This window comes from Chelonia mydas, chromosome 1 (genome assembly GCF_015237465.2).
Source record: "Chelonia mydas isolate rCheMyd1 chromosome 1, rCheMyd1.pri.v2, whole genome shotgun sequence".
Taxonomy (NCBI): Eukaryota; Metazoa; Chordata; order Testudines; family Cheloniidae; genus Chelonia; species Chelonia mydas.
The window spans coordinates 209,395,070-209,410,127 of record NC_057849.1 but is presented as its reverse complement, the minus strand read 5'-3'; the positions used below and the strand labels follow the sequence as shown (position 1 = coordinate 209,410,127).

General features: G+C 44.5%; 1 long non-coding RNA gene across 1 annotated transcript; it reads right to left on the bottom strand.

The window, feature by feature from the left end:
* Nucleotides 1–7,190: 7,190 nt before the first annotated feature.
* LOC122462213 lies at nucleotides 7,191–14,944 on the bottom strand. The gene is made up of 4 exons (XR_006284629.1): nucleotides 14,902–14,944; nucleotides 13,832–13,900; nucleotides 9,994–10,108; nucleotides 7,191–8,202 (listed from the first exon to the last, which is right to left on the bottom strand). It is a non-coding gene; the product is annotated as an uncharacterized LOC122462213 (long non-coding RNA).
* Nucleotides 14,945–15,058: the final 114 nt, after the last annotated feature.

The following is a 15,058-nucleotide window of genomic DNA, read 5'->3' as shown; positions in this document are numbered from 1 at the left end:
GGAAGAGTGGGAACAGCTTTCTCCATGCCTTCACTCAGACTCAAGAAAACCATAATGCTAACTAACTTCGTAGCTATCTTTACAGCTGAGCTAAGAGAGATTATTCTAGCACTACATTGGGCTTTAAATGTGTGGCTAGCTGCCATAGCCATCCCGACTGATTCCTTATCCAGACAGCAGGCAATATACAGTGGTAAATCTGACAGCAGAAATTATATTCTTAATGAAATATTACTGCTAACAACCAAACTGTTACAATTGGATATAACAATAGTAATAGCATGGCTCCTGGTACATGTAGGGATAGCAGGCAATGAACTGGTGGACAAACAGGCAAAAAGTGCTATTAATCTTGAACAAGTCGACCTAGGAATCCCCTTAAGCAAACTGGAATTTAAACACCTATTCAAAAATGAGCTAAGGAAGGAATGGCAAATAACTGTGTGCTGGAGGGGGCTGTCATCAGCTGCTGGTTAAAGCTATGTCATCAGTTTGAAAAGAAGTGTGGGCTGGTTCCTCTCTCTCTCTCTGACTCACCCCATCACTGTGTACTGTTAAAACAATCATCTCAGAGAACTTGGGGGTCATCATAACCATAGAAATCTAGGCCTGGAAGGGACTTCCAGAGCTCATCTAGTCCATTCCTCGCTGCCGAGCCAGGACTAAGTGTACCTAGAACATCTGTTCTTAAAAATCTTTACTGACTGTGTTTCCACAACTTTTCTTGCTAACCTGTTCCAGTGCCTAACTACCCTTATAGTTAGAAAGCTTTTTCTAATATCCAACCTAAATCTCCTTTGCTGCAAAGTAAACTGATTACCTCTTGTCTTTCCCTCAGTGTATATGGAGAACAGTTGATCTCTGTCCTCTTCATAACAGCTGTTAACATATTTAAAGACTTTTGAGATCCATCTTCAGCCACGTCTTCTCTAGACTAAACATGCCCTAGTGTTTCAAACTTTTCTCATAAGTCATGCTTTCTAAATTTTTTATTACTTTAGTTGCTCCTCTTTGGATTCTCCCCAATTTGTGTATGTCTCTCTTAAAGCAAGGTGCCCAAAACTGGACACAATATTCCAGCTGACACCTCACCAGTAGTAGTAGAGTAGCAAAATTACTTCCTGTGTCTTACATATGATGCTCCTGTTGGCACACCCTGGAATGATATTTGCCTTTTTGGCAACAGCATCACTTCGTTTACTCATTCAATTTGTGATCCACTGTAATGCCCAGATCCTTTTCAGAAGCGCTACTGCCTAGCCAGTTATTCTCCACTTTGTATTTCCTTCCCAAGAGTAGTACTTTTCACGTGTCTTGATTGAATTTCATCTTGTTGATTTCAGACCAATTCTCCAGTTTATCAGGGTCATTTTGAATTCTAATGGTGTTCTCCAAAGCAAACCCCTCCCAGCTTGGTGTCATCATCAGATTTAGAAACTGTTAGGATATAGATATTCAGGCCTGTCTGCAAAGGCCTGTACTCTAAGAATTTAGGTGTATTCTTATCACTTAGCTAGTTATAGAGATATAAAAGAAAGAATCAAAATTACTGTCTGCCGGTGTAAGGTCCTTCTCTTACTGCGACAGTCTGAGGCCCTGTTCTTAGGCTAAGGCCTTTGGCTAAGCAACAGAGGCAGCCATAAGATGGGAAGCGACCGGTCACATCCTCACATTCCAAAGTAGTCACACTGAAAGAAGGTGCTATTGGGCTGTTAGGAATACAATCCTGTCCTGATAATGCCTGTCACCTCCAGAGAAAGGGAAGTGCCTAGAAGATGTAAAAGGAAATTTAGGTTGATAGTTTTCTGTCTGGTAAGAACTCACTTATCAATCGACACAGGAAACCCTTATGTCTTTATATATGTGAGTTGTGAAATCCTCACTTCTGTATTGTTTTGTCATTATAGTTCCCACTTTACTATTGTTTATTGGCATGGTCTCTGTCTGGTTCTGTGATTGTTTCTGTCTGCTGTATAATTAATTTTGCTGGGTGTAAACTAATTAAGGTGGTGGGATATAATTGGTTAGCTAATCATGTTACAGTATGTTAGGACTGGTTAGTTAAATTTCAGTAGAATGATTGGTTAAGGTATAGCTAAGAATATTACTATATAAATTAGGGGCAAACAGGAAGTAAGTTGGGGTTCAAAAATAAGGAAAAAGGAACTTGGATTTAAGCTTGCTGGAAGTTCACCCCAATAAACATCGAATTGTTTGCACCTTTGGACTTCAGGTATTGTTGCTCTCTGTTCATGCGAGAAGGACCAGGGAAGTGGGAGAGTGAAGGAATAAGCTCTATAACAGAAACATATTCTCCACTGCATTATCCAAGTCATTAATGAAAATAGAGACGAATACTTGAACAGGATGCTGGCTAGTCTCTGCAAGACCCCTACTAGATATTTCTTCCCAGTGTGACAGTGAACTACTGATAACTACTTTAAGTACAGCCTTTCATCCAGTTATGCACCCACTATATAGAAATTTCATCTCTAGACCATATTTCCCTAGTATGCTTATGAGAATGTCATGTGGGATTGTGTCAAAAGCCTTACTAAAGTCCAGATATCACATCTACTACTTTCCCCCCTATCCATTAGGTTGGTTACCCTGTGAAAAAGGGAAATTAGAGTAGTTTAGCACGAATTGTTCTTGATAAATCTATGCTGGCTATTACTTATCATCTAATTATCCTCTATGTTTTAATAAACTGATTGTTTAACAATTTGTACCAGTATCTCAGTATCAAAGTTAGGCCAACTGGTGTATAATTCCTTGGGTCCTCCTTTTTCCTTATTTTGAAGATAGGTACTATGTTTGCTGTTCGCCAGTCCTATGAAGAGCAAATGTATGGTTTTTAGGGAATGTACCTGATAGCTCCAAGCATCAGATACTTAAAAAAAAAACATGGAAGGGGAACAGTCTTACCAGCTCTTACATCCCATCTGAAGCACCTTCACACATGCACTTCAATTCACACAAGCCGAACACTACTACACTTGTCAATATACTCAGTATATAAAGTATAAGCATTTTCAGCAAACCAGTAGTTCATTATACGTTTCTTTGCCTCGTGCTGCTGCTTCTTTCTCTGGTTAGGTGACAGAGAAATTTTGTTTCAATGGGAAAAAATATCCATAAACAGGGCCTAGACTCCATTGATTTTTCTCTGACCTGTGTTGCTCTTCCCCCTGCACCTCGCACAGGGCTGTTCTACTACAGATGGGCCTGAAGTGCAGCCCCAGGAAGGGAGAAGTAGCATTTGGATCCAGCCTTTAAAGCCTGGGTCTTTCTCGCTCTCTCTCTCTCAGCTCATTAACCAGGAAGCAGAAAATTCAGTTATGTTGTCAGAAAAGCAGAAGAAACCTGGAGTGATGGGCTCACCAGACATTAACCACAGTTTCCGTGACAGCACGTGTTCAACTTCACATCTCTGCTCACACTCTGCTCTTCTCACACAGTGAAGGACTTGCTTTCACACCCACAGGGGATGGTGTCACTTGCAGGCACTAGCCTCACTTCCTGTGAGTCTTTTGCACACCAGTTGGAGCTGTTCAATGTGCTAAAGCCAGAGAACTGTTATCTGACAACTCATATAACCATTGATGCTTATCAACAAAGTCACAGACAAAAAATCTGCCAGATATTAACCCCTATAGCCCATCCCTGAAGCAGTAAAGATTGAAGTGTTTTGCCACTTGGGCATAGGCCTGAGAAAATGCGCTATCTGCTCTGGAAATGTCCACCTGTATTTAATTGTTTCATAGTCATAGCATGTTTTTCTACAGCTTTACACTCTTCTGAAGCCACATGAGCACTGTCCCTTTGTCCCACAGCTGCAGAGGATTTTAACTCCAGACTAAGAAACTGTTTTTAAATGGAAAGTCACATCTTTTGCTTTTAATAATGACATTGTCCAATAATGGTTTATTTTTAAAAAATGGATGTGAGGTGTATTGAAATCTGTATTAAAATTATAAGCTATCACTTAACATCTGTAAAGAGCTTTCAGGTCATGCTTGCAGGCTTGGGGGCTCTGTAGGGAAGCATGCAATCTGGGCCCTGAGTAGTTAGTCTGCAGAGAGCCAGCCAACAGTCAGGTGGAGTGAGTTGTGCCTCACTGATTTAGGGAGCAGCCTGCTTTGTCTTTCTCTGTTTTGGGTTCTTGTGTATTATCATTCAGAATTCTAAGAAATAAAGTAGTGTTACATTCCAACCTTCCAGGAAGAGTATTTGTTTTTAGTCTAACTTTCTTGTACGTACGCTACAAACATAACAGGGTGCATAAAGCTGAGCTCCTAAATCCATGTTCAGGCACCGAAGTAAGTGGCCTGCTTTTCAAAAGTGCTGTACTTTCAATAGCTCCTGAGGAAATCATGCTGACAGAGAGCAACAAGGAGCCCAGCTGTGAGTTTTTGACTGGGTTTCTTGCTGCTGGAGGAAACGGGAGATTTACCGTTGGATTGTTCCCTTCTGGGGAAGAAGGGAATAGAAAGACACTATTTTGTTTGTTTTGCCCTCCTCAAACAAGAAAAGGATTTACAGACCTGGGTTCCTCTCCATTCTGGAGCGTCTTTGTTTTTGTGTGTTCAGTCTGCTTGAGGACACTAGGCTCTTCTTAAATGAAAGGAGCTAAGGACTGAGGGCTAGATCCGCAAAGGGACTTAGGCACCTCACTGCCACTTTAGGTGCCTAAGTCCAGCATTTATTTGCCACTGAGATCCTCAAACTCAGCTGCCACCTAAACCTGGAGGCCTCTAAATTGCTTCTAGATGCGTAAATTTCTGCAGGTGGACATGTACACAATCACCTGAGTCCTGATTTTGCTGAGCTGCTCAGCACCCCAGCTCACACCAAAGCCCTGGAAGGATTCACAAACTAGGCATTCCTCCACCTATCTCACCTGCAGGGCTTCATCCAGTAGCTGTTTTCAGAGCACATCTAAACCACACAAAAGACAGAGGAAAAGGAGTTGATGTTGGTTGTGCCAATTGCCCCATAGTTAGAGCACTCACCTGTAAAATAAGAAACCTGAGTTCAAGTCCCTGCTCCGTGTCAGGCAGAATGGATGCTTTGAACTCAGATTTCCTACATGCTGGGTGAGTGCTCTGGAGATAAGGGGGCAGTGGCAGCACCACTGCTGCCTCCTCTTCCTTTTGTGTGTGTGAGAAAGGACTGACGTGGCTGAGGTGACTAACTCCAGAAGAAAGTTCATGGCTGCGAATCCCAAGCAGAAGTAGTTTCCTTTGTGGGGCGGGGGCGGTCTTAGGCCTGGCCTCTCCCCACAGCATTTCCCACTGGCTAGTTCACGCAGCTCCCTGCTCAGTGTGCTGGTTTTGGAGGATCCCATTCTTAGGCACCAACTCTCCCCATGCTTTGTAAAGGAAGTCTGGACACCTAACTAAGGGATGTGGCTTCCACTGAGTGGTAGGTGCCTAAATGTTCTGAGGCCCCTGAGGCTTTTAGACTCAGATCCTCAAAGGTATTTAGGCACCTCGCTCCCACTGAATTCATTGGATCTGGGCCTTAAAAGTACTGGATTCAGGAACTGGGTGGTCCAAATAATGGAAAGTTTGGCTGTGCTCTAGGGCTTTCCTCAGGGAACATTGTGGTTATGGTGAAGAAGTAGGAATCTTGAAAACCCATAAAGTTTAGGAGGCCAACCCAGACTCTTGCTGTGTTCCAGAGACTGCAGCTGGAACTCATGGAGCAGAGAAGGCTGAAGTAGTGCTTTTTTCCTATGAGCAATGAACCAAAAATTGACCCCGTGACACACATAGTAATAATAAACACGAACAAATAGTTTGAGACAAATGGCATGAACATCTTGTCTGACTTAACTTTTGTGTATATATACACAACCATACAACGGTAAAGCTTTAAAGTCATGCACTGACCTGAGCCAAAGTGTTTGAACTCTGAGCACATTAACACTATGGAAGAAGGCTGCCTAAGCTGTAGATAGGAGTGAGATTTCCAGGGACTGAATATTCCATGGGCAAGGCACTATCTGCTATTGTGGCTGGTAAATCAGGGAGTCAGACCTGGTGACCAGAAACTGATTGAGGACAAGGCCAGGACTGGCCATGAAGGGGTTGAAAAGTATGAGGAGAATCACGAAGGCAGAAGTAATTAAATCTCAAGGGAAATATTTATTGCATGGAAAAATCTGCAGCAATACAAACCTGTCCTAAACGTAACGGGAATCCACTTTTTCGTTGTGCAATGCATCAAAGCACAATACAAAAGCGTTGCAAAAATCATATTCACCTCTTACCCTGAGGTGAGTAACGTTGTCTTAGTTTTCCATTATCTGTCATAACTGTAAGTGCAAAGTGAGTAGATTTTACACCTGGGCTGCTAAATATTCCTTGCAAGTCTTGCAAGTCTGCTTTATGAAATAAGTGTAACAGTTAGTGTGAAACAGCCACTTTCTCAAGATATGTGAGAATCTGCTCGGTTGCAAGGCATATGACAGTTTGACTATGTTGTAACTCAATAAAAAATGTGCAAAAAATTACATATTTTATTCCACTTCCCAAAAGACAGCTTATTTATCCTACCTCATGTATATGGCCTTGGGACTACAATACACCTTCTAGTCTCCCAAAGAGCCTTTCCTCTCACACATCATGAAAAATCAGTTGCCTGACTTTCTCCCTTTGCCCTCCCTTTTTCAGCAGACAAGGGGCTAGATTCTCACTGGGTAATGACTCTTTTGCACCACGCAGGAGACACAAAATAGCCTTAATTCAACCATAAATGCCCAGCAGACAATTCCGCTGGCATAGAAAAACTGCCATCTGGTGTATGCGTAGCCAGGCCTTGGGTCTCTGCCCCCACATCCTCTGCTCCACCATAGCAATCCTCCACTGGTGCAGGGTCTGTTAAGGACCTATGAGATCAGTGGAACTGAAAGCCATCTACAAGCAGCATTGAGTTCTGTGTGGGCTGGAACCACCACCTAATGCCTCCCCCACTTTGTCCTGCATCCAGGAATTTTTATCTGAGGGAGACATTCAATTCCCCCTGTGATAGGGTCAGTTAGAGCCAGAGTCAGGGAGTGGGGGCTGCAGGGAAGCCTACTCTTGCTATCAGCCTGTATTGCACAGTATTACCATAAATACACACCATGGTGAAAGATATGGTCCAATGAGAGCCATCCCCAAAGAGCACAGGAACCCCCGGTGGAATCCCAACCCCATAGTGAGGCATGAAGGTAAGATATGGGCAGCAAAGAAGGCCTCATTTGGAGGCAAGAAAGGGCCTCAGTTGAAATAAGGGGGGAGGTGTGTGACAGGGAGCTATCAGCAGCATCCTGATCACTGATATTGCTGTAGTCTGAGGAAGGCTGCAGGCCGAGCTGAGGGCACTTATACACCTTTTCAGTTGAGGAGTGAGCACTTGGGTGACAATCACTGAGCTAACAAGGTAATTGGGGAGAATATAAGGGGAGGAAACAGGAGGCATGGGGCAACTCAGAAGGAGGCTTGGAAGGGGGTTGCCGGAGCTGGGGGGTGGGGACTGCAGGGAAGCCTATCCTTGCTGTAAGACTGTATTACATGGTATTACTATGTAAGAGGAAAATAAATACACGCCTTGGTGAAAGATAAACAGCCTGATGTGTTTGTGACTGTGAAACCATCTGAACTGGCCAGGCAGTGAGGCTGAGCTGCCAGTGACACGCCCTCCCACCCCCATAGCCATATGTGCTGAGATATAGTCACACTAAGTCCCAGCCACCCTCTCTGCTCCCTTTTAATGCTGCATCAAATAATGCTTTGTTTGATCAAATATACTGTGGTTTAAACATCTAACAGCAAGGGAGTTCAGGTCTGACAATGCCCAGCTGCCCCTAATACAGTCAGTGATACACATCACTGCGGAGTATTTTAGCTTCTGTGGAATCTTCTTAGAAGGCTTAATCCAAAGTCTATTTTAGGGAGGGTGGTCTTTTCATCTACTTCACTGGACTTTGGATAAAACCCATTATTATTTATAGCCAAATATCTCAAAGTGCAAGAAGATGTATCATTCTATAAAACACATTGTCTAGTATCCTGTAGGGTCTCAGCCAGCCAGCAGGGTTGCATTTTTTCTTGAAGATCCATCCGTTTAAAATGGCAGCTATCATGGAGGATCTTCTCCTTCCTTTGGAAAGCAGCACAGTTCTTGCCATCTGCATTTCCTTTTAATGCCAACCTGGGGAGAAAAATTAGTTTAGAACTTGGTATTAAATAAAAACATAGGGTACAGAGTTGGGGGTGAGTGAACCAGTTGTTTTTTGTTTTTTATTGAGGTGGCTTGGCAGGTGCAGGCACTTTCTGTTCCATTTAAGTGGATGGTTGGTATGTGCACAAGGGATCTGGGAGCCCAGGGTACTTGGAGGAGGAATGCAGCAATTTCTATGCCCATATGGATCATCATTAGAAAGAGGAGAAATAACTTCTATGAAGCAGAAATGTTGAGCCTCCGTAGTGAAAAGGTGGGGAGGGGCTGTTCAGCCACATCAATTCCAATGCCTGGTTTGCACAATAGGCATGAGGTTCAGCCCAGATGCTTCCTTCTTTCAAAAAATGCCAAGTACACAATGGTGATATTGGAGATGAGCAGATGAGGTTGGTCCATGACTACAAATTCAAGTGCTCTCCTCTACTAATAGCAGGTGGCATCAGGACCATTCTAAAGTAATATCAACTTTGGCCGGATAACCACCAAGTAGGGCTGGTATGCATGTGGTGGCTCTGAACAACCATAATCCGTTGGCCATATGTTAACAGAGGCTGAGCCTCAACCACGAGCATTGTACAGATCCACCAGTGGAGTGGGCTGAAGAATTTAACAAAATTAATATTATTATTCAGCCATCTCTATCCTCCAACACACTTCTGCATTTCTCTCTCTGTTGCTTATTCTTTTCAAAAATTCATAGCTCTAAGGCCAGAGGGACCACAGTAGTCATCTAGTCTGACCTCCTGTATAACACAGGCCATAGAACTTCCCCTAAATAATTCCTAGAGCAGATCTGTTAGAAAAAAATCCAATCTTGATTTTATAATTGTCAGTGATGAAGAATTCACCACACCCCTTCGTAAGTTGTTCCAGTTGTTAATTACTCTAGCTGTTAAAAATTTATACCTTATTTCCAGTCTGAATTTGGTTAATTTCAATTTCCAGCCATTAGATTATATTATATCTTTCTCTGCTAGATTGAAAAGCCCATTATTAAATATTTGTTCCCCATGCATGTATTTACGGACTGTGGTCAAGTCACCCCTTAATATTCTCTTCATTAAGCTAAATAGACTCAAGAAACTCAATCTATCAGTATATAGCATGTTTTCTAAGTCTTGAACCATTCTCATGGCTCTTCTCTGAACCCTCTCCAATTTATCAACATCCTTCTAGAATTGGAAACAGTATTCCAGCCGTGCCAAATACAGAGGTAAAATAACCTCTCTACTCCGACTTGAGATTCCCTTATTTATACATCCAAGTTGCCCCTATTTATGCATTCCATTAGCCCTTTGGGCCACACCATCACACTGGGAGATCATGTTCATCTGATTATTCATCATTACCCCCAAATCTCTTTCAGAGTCACTGCATCCCAGGAGAAAGTCCCCCCATCATGGCCTACATGGAATGCCCACCTTGCCCAAAGCCATCTGATTTCTAAGGACTTATAAAAGATCATTAACTCCACTTTAATACCAATTAAAGAGCCATGGAATTCAATGATCAGAGACTGGGGAACAGGTTTTAGTTGTCATTGTTGCTTTTCAAAGATCCTAGCTTTACTTAGTACAACCAGTCTTTGGGAGATTGGCCATGCAGTGGATTTTGGAATCTAAGCTGGATCTAAATGCAATACTATTATTGCAATACTAGATTTGTGATATAGCCAGCACAGGGCTATGGATCCAGAGGTGTATCTGTATTTAAAATAAAAAGTAATTTCACACTTAAAAAATATCCTCCAGAAATCTCCACCTGTATCCTTTTCATTGGGAGTCATCAAGCCAAATCCGTCTTTTCTCCTTCTCCGTTTAACCCAATCCAGAAATATTTAGCCTTTTCTTATCTGGTGTCTGTACATTCCTGTGGACTAACCAGAAATACATTACTCACTGATGGGGCATTTCAGCTCTGCTTCATTCTTTATCATATCATTTGCTCAGTTTTAACTCAGGCTTTTTTTGCCTCTGTCTTCACGAACAAGGTCAGCTCCCAGACTGCTGCACTGGGCAACACAGCATGGGGAGTAGGTGGCCAGCCCTCTGTGGAGAAAGAAGTGGTTAGGGACTATTTAGAAAAGCTGGACGTGCACAAGTCCATGGGGCAGGATGCGTTGCATCCGAGAGTGCTAAAGGAGTTGGCAGATGTGATTGCAGAACCATTGGCCATTATCTTTGAAAACTCGTGGCAATCGGGGGAAGTCCCGGACGACTGGAAAAAGGCTAATGTAGTGCCAATCTTTAAAAAAGGGAAGAAGGAGGATCCTGGGAACTACAGGCCAGTCAGCCTCACCTCAGTCCCCGGAAAAATCATGGAGCAGGTCCTCAAGGAATCAATCCTGAAGCACTTACACGAGAGGAAAATGATCAGGAACAGTCAGCATGGATTCACCAAGGGAAGGTCATGCCTGACTAATCTAATCACCTTCTATGATGAGATAACTGGCTCTGTGGATGAGGGGAAAGCAGTGGTTGTGTTATTCCTTGATTTTAGGAAAGCTTTTGATATGGTCTGCCACAGTATTCTTGTCAGCAAGTTAAAGAAGTATGGGCTGGATGGATGCACTACAAAGTGGGTAGAAAGTTGGCTAGATTGTCGGGCTCAACGGGTAGTGATCAATGGCTCCATGTCTAGTTGGCAGCCGGTATCTAGCGGAGTGCCCCAAGGGTCGGTCCTGGGGCCAGTTTTGTTCAATATCTTCATAAATGATCTGGAGGATGGTGTGGATTGCACCCTCAGCGAGTTTGCGGATGACACTAAACTGGGAGGAGTGGTAGATACGCTGGAGGGTAGGGATAGGATACAGAGGGACCTAGACAAATTGGAGGATTGGGCCAAAAGAAATCTGATGAGGTTCAACAAGGATAAGTGCAGGGTCCTGCACTTAGGACGGAAGAATCCAATGCACCGCTACAGACTAGGGACCGAATGGCTAGGCAGCAGTTCTGCGGAAAAGGACCTAGGGGTGACAGTGGATGAGAAGCTGGATATGAGTCAACAGTGTGCCCTTGTTGCCAAGAAGGCCAATGGCATTTTGGGATGTATAAGTAGGGGCATTGCCAGCAGATCGAGGGATGTGATCGTTCCCCTCTATTCGACACTGGTGAGGCCTCATCTGGAGTACTGTGTCCAGTTTTGGGCACCACACTACAAGAAGGATGTGGAAAAATTGGAGAGAGTCCAGCGAAGGGCAACAAAAATGATTAGAGGTCTGGAACACATGACTTATGAGGAGAGGCTGAGGGAACTGGGCTTGTTTAGTCTGCAGAAGAGAAGAATGAGGCGGGATTTGATAGCTGCTTTCAACTACCTGAGAGGTGATTCCAAAGAGGATGGTTCTAGACTATTCTCAGTGGTAGAAGACGACAGGACAAGGAGTAATGGTCTCAAGTTGCAGTGGGGGAGGTTTAGGTTGGATATTAGGAAAAACTTTTTCACTAGGAGGGTGGTGAAACACTGGAATGCGTTACCTAGGGAGGTGGTAGAATCTCCTTCCTTAGAAGTTTTTAAGGTCAGGCTTGACAAAGCCCTGGCTGGGATGATTTAATTGGGGATTGGTCCTGCTTTGAGCAGGGGGTTGGACTAGATGACCTCCTGAGGTCCCTTCCAACCCTGATATTCTATGATTCTCTGATTCAGACCATTAATATGCATAAAGTCAAGAACATTGTCTCAGTCCTAGCAATAACTAATTTGGTTAAAACAACATTAGAAACACATGGCAATCCTTATAACATCTTTCATACTGTCCCCAGGGAAACCTGACTCATACAAAAGGGCATTTCCAAAAGTCCAAGGTTTAGATAAAAAAACCTGTTCTCCAGGGCTTTGGGTTCTCAGGTCTTCACAGAATTCTGAGGCAGCTTTTAGATTGCTATATCAGACCACTTACACCTTCTGAAAGGAATCTGCCTTCTATAGTCTCAAGGGGACAAATGATTGATGCTCTGTTGGAACAAACTCCCTTCCAGCAGCAGAAGCAAGTCTCTTCATCCAGAATGACTGAGGTGGATAAAAGGCTCCTGACTCCTCCACCAATCTTCTGCACCTATCAGAGCTGAGTGTGCTTTCCAGAGATTCCATTTGCACCAGATCACAGCCAGAGGGACGAAGGCCAGGCTGAGTTGGCATCCTCCCAAGTGGGGCTTCTGTTGCCAGGAGCTAAGGGCCCATTTACATCCTGTTTCTCAGAGTGAACCTGCTTGCTCAGAGGTTCATATCAAATCTGGAACATATGTGTTTTTGTTTGTGGTTAAGGAGGTGAGCCCTCTCCAAAACCCTTCATAGGATTATGAGAGGATTTGTGGCAGCCCCAGTGGATCTCAGCCCACTTTCTCTTTCCCTCTTCTCTTCCGCCTTTAAAAAGACAAGCCCAAAGCCAAGAAAGTTAAATGCAAAATATCCTATCTTAATGTAAAATTGAGGCTGAGAATTTAAACTCAGTCAGGAAATTCAGAATTAAATTATCTAATAATAAATCACTCAGAGCACACACACATATGCTACAGTTCTGATTACCAATTAGGTTATCTTCATATGTGCTTATAGGATATGGGAATGAGTTAATGCTCCCAGGAGAACATTACTATTTGAATTTCCTCATTTATGAATTTAAATTCTCAACCTTAATGTTGCATTGATGCCATTTTTTGCATTTAGTTGCCTGTTTACAAGGTTCAAACAGCTACATAATTGAATGAATGAAGCTTAATGCTGCCCTCTAGATAGTGGCATTCATGTTGCTGAGGTAAGATGATTACAGTACCCAGCAGAATCAGTGCAGTCACCACCAGAGCAACTTAGAACCAGCATGAATGCTAAAAGCCAGGGCCTGCAAATGGGAAAAAAGAATTGCTTTGGGGGGAAATGCAAAGATGGATATACAGGGCTAGGTTCACCTGTACACTTTGCTCTGCTCCCATTTCACCTTCTGGTTTTGTATGATACATGGTAAGTTTATTTTGATTTTAGTAATACAGGAGAAAGATTGTGAACGTTTATGTTAAGGTCCATGTCATAGGGGACTCAGAGAGCTGGGTGATCTAGAGATTAATGCACCCAACTTCCAGCCTCTTGTCCCTCTGTCAGGGTGGTAGCAATAACTGTTCCTGATCTTAAGCTCAGAGGTTTGGCTTTCCACCTGCATCTGGGCCTCAGCCCTTAAGGGGTTGTGATAAGGGGAGCTGGACTCTCACTCTTCACCAGGTGTCAGCCCAGTCCCCTGTGGGAATCAACACCAGCAGGGTCCTCACTGCTGTAAGTCCACAATCGCTTCCCTGAGTACTTCCTACCAAGAGGTCCCTTAAGCTTCAGGCGTGGGCCCTGTAGTCCAAATAGTCAATCTCTCAACAACAATGTAGCGAGGGGGTGTGGCCTCCCTCTGAGATTGACAAGGAGGACCCCCTGCCCACCCCCTGGTAGGTGGAGCCAGAACACCAGCTCCCACCCTGCCAGAAGCAGAGGGGCAGGACAGGAAGTATAAAAGGTGGTCCCTGCAGCTCAGTTGGGCTGGAGCTGCTAAAGGAGACAAATGTCTCCTGTCCACTGCTGGGGCTTGAGCCTGAAGAGGATCCCTGCTTCGCTGAGGACTTACCAGAGCTACCTGGGCTGCCGGCCGACCAGGGCACCAAGGAGCTGCTGGGACTGCCGCGAGCAGTGTACCCTAGGGAGACAGAAGATGACCCAAGCCACAGATACGCTGTGAGGGGACTGTAGGATGTAGCCCAGGGACACCAGACAGTAGTTTGGTTGTGTTGTTGCCTGAACCCCAGTTAGTGTGTTTTGGGTGGATCCCCACTGATTCAGTGGTGGAACACTCTGCCACTGTTAGGGCCTTGGGCTGGGACCCAGTGGAGTAGGGTGGGCCTGGTTCCCCCCTATCCCCTGCTGCCAACCCCACCCCTGAGGTGGCAGCCTTCCCACCTTAGGCCAAGAGGCCTGCATTTTTCTGCCATCTACCAGAGCTAAGATGTCAAACTGTCTATTTGCTGCTCTGCCCTGCCTGAGAGTCTGAGCTTCTAGGCTGCTGGGGCTCTGCCCTGCCTGAGGGTCTGTGCCCATAGACCCTTTATTTCTCTGCCCTACCTGCAGCCTGGGCCCTGGACTAGCTGGTGCCTTGCTTTGCCTAGAGCATTGGGACCATAGAGACTGCTAATCTCTAAATAATCCTTGCCTTATTAAGGACTTGAGAGCGAGGGGGCATGGCCTCCCTCTGAGATTGACAGGGAGGGACAGCCAGGCACTTCTACCAACAACAACAAAAAAGTCCAAAGGATCAGGGCCCTGCAGGACCTGCTGGTTCTCAAAGCGGGTGCAGGTTGGAGAAGGCATTGCCTGTGGGTCTGAACCATTCTGTGTCCCCTCTCAGGTTCAACCTTTCATCTAGGTTCCTGGAGAAGAATTCCTGTCTCCTGCAGCCTGTCCACCACCCTTTGCCTGGCTTCTGAGCAACTTTTAACCCATTCCTCCAGCCACAGCATGCTCGGCAGGTCTGGAGGGTGAGGCTACCTGCGCTCAATATAGTCTTTTAACTCCTTTGGGCCCAGTGTGGGGTTTGTATACCCCATCACACACCCTGCCCCTCAGCTCCTGAGTTGTGGTGTCACGGGACTGATCCTGAGCTCCCCTCTCATGAAAAGAAATCAGCATTTCTAGATTACTTACTAGTTCTAAGACTCCATTCCTGTTCTGTCCCCAGCAAAAGCATCACACAGACAGACTCTTTGTCTCTCCCTCCCTCCAGCTTTTGAAAGTATCTTGTCTCCTCATTGGTCATTTTGGTCAGGTGCCAGCGAGGCTATCCCAGCTTCTTAACCCCTTA